Genomic DNA, 2,143 nt, shown 5'->3' on the forward strand with positions numbered 1-2,143 from the left:
TATTAAGTATAAATCAAAGCCATTCTGTGAAAAACTGATTTTCTGGGTAAAAAGTAGTAACTGTGTCAAAGTTATTGTTCTTTCAAGCAATCATTCCATAGCTTCGCAGTACTCCTTGCAGGTACCTTCTTATACCTTCCATGCAAAAAAAGTCTTCAAAATAAAATAAAGAGCCTTCACTGGGAAGAGATGGAAAAAAGCCAATGCCTTCCTGAAACCCTGAAACACGCAGTTCTGAGTTTTGTATTCGTATTCCTGGAGGAGGTATCACAAAAACACTCTATGATGAAGGCTGTTCTAAAGAAATCCCAATGGCGGTTCTGCTGAAATTTGTTTGGGAAGGAGACACTATCCCAGAAGCATTAGGCCTTGTTGAGTATCTTAATGAATGGCTTCAGATAATCAAACCACAGTTACAGTGTGACGATCCCATGGCATCTGCCTTGCCGTGGAAAATACCAAGTTCTTGGAGATGACTCTTTGGCAGTGGTCTTTCCCCTGTGCTTCTTTGATGTGTTTTCAGTTTTATACCCAATGTCCCAAGACACTTATTGCCAACACAGCTGTTAAACAACTACATAAAAAGTTGTATTATCTAATATACTAGAACTTAAATCTTTAGTTTCATAGAATATCTCAAGGAAAAATGGATTAGCAAGAGGTTGTTTCTGCCATGTTTCATTATAGGCAACAAATGTAAATTTTGTACAATAAAATATTTCCTAAATAAAAAAAAAATCTGTTTAAGTCTTTCTCCAGTGTTTCCTTTTTTTTCCTGTTTTTCTTTAAATAAAGAAGGACATTTGTTCTACAACTGCTTTTTGCTGTGCCACTGTTTTAGATGCTTTGGTATAGCAACAAATACAAAAGACAAAAGTCTGCCTTCATGAAGTTTATATTTTAATGGGAGAGGAAGATAATAAACAACTAAATATTTAAAATATAATCATGCCAGATGATTATATTTTTAAAAAAAGTAATGCTGGTATAAGGGGCAGGGCAGTGGTCAAACTGTGCCTAGAACACAGTGCATTGTCAGCATTTCTTTTCTTGATTTCTCTCCATGTGATTTCTCTCAACTCCCTTATTTAATCTTGTGTGTATGCTGTTCAAAACTGCTTATGCAGAAACATTTCAGAAAGAGGGCAACTAGCACAGGTACCTAACATAACTCATATGTTAAAAGGAGGAGCTAAAGCTGAGTGAAAGCTCCTTTCCTGAGGAAATCAGTATGGTGCCCTAGGAGATAAGTAAGAAACACACTAGCAGACTTTCACAAACATCCCTAATTTGGAAATCATGGCAGGTCACAGGACAGAAAGGAGTCTCTATGTGAGAACCTCTGATTACTCTGGGTCAATAATATTAGGAATCACCTATGCCAGGAAGCCTGAGAGCATCTCCAGCACACTAGACAGAAAGACTGCATGCAGGGGGTCCATTTTAACATGAGGGTACAGTAGCACCAGGAAAGGAACTGGGCACAGTCACTTGCAAGTCTAGAACAGAGTCCAGGCTGATGAGAGGGGACCATCAAACTGGTTCCATGTCAATAGCTCCATCAAATACAGAGAGACCATCTAGAGATTATTTTCCCTTATTAGGATGGCCCTCTGCACCAGACATTTCTGCTCATCCACAGGCTACTCACCACTGAACTAGTTCTATATATCTTATGTAAACTAGCCTTCCTGCTTTTATATTTGAGATTATTCTCACAGCATGCAAAGATGGGACCTACAGATAATCTATCTATGATATTTTTAGCAAAAATCAGCTAATTTACTAAGTAACAAAATAATGCCAGTATGGAAATACTAAAATATACAGAAATATAAAAATATTTCACAACATAAAAGAAGGAGGTAAGCATATAACTGTAGAGGTAGATAGAGGTGTAGCATACCTGAGCACTATTTCCTGAAGAAAAAAAACTGTCAAGATCAACTTTGTGTATTTAATACAATCAAGCAAAAAGAGGCAAACAAAAGAGGTAAAAGATACAATAATAAAATTAATATTAAAAAAAATAAAAACAACTGGAAAGGTACCCATACTAGAAAAGTAGTGAGAAAAGGGATCTGCCACACTACATTTTGAAATGGCACTGGAAGCACTAAACAGAAACAAAATAAGATCTGTA

The 2,143-nt window shown here is 36.5% G+C and overlaps 1 protein-coding gene and 1 pseudogene across 1 annotated transcript in view; one reads left to right on the forward strand and one right to left on the reverse strand.

Annotated features, from left to right (window-relative positions):
• The window catches only part of LOC105304609, a 28,030-nt pseudogene extending 27,495 nt beyond the window's left edge, over positions 1 to 535 (forward strand).
• The window catches only part of ARSB (arylsulfatase B), a 150,980-nt gene that overhangs the window by 38,795 nt on the left and 110,042 nt on the right, over positions 1 to 2,143 (reverse strand). The gene's annotated exons all lie outside the window — the stretch shown is intronic.

The sequence above is a fragment of the Pteropus vampyrus genome, unplaced genomic scaffold (genome assembly GCF_000151845.1).
Source record: "Pteropus vampyrus isolate Shadow unplaced genomic scaffold, Pvam_2.0 Scaffold11, whole genome shotgun sequence".
Lineage (NCBI taxonomy): Eukaryota > Metazoa > Chordata > Mammalia > Chiroptera > Pteropodidae > Pteropus > Pteropus vampyrus.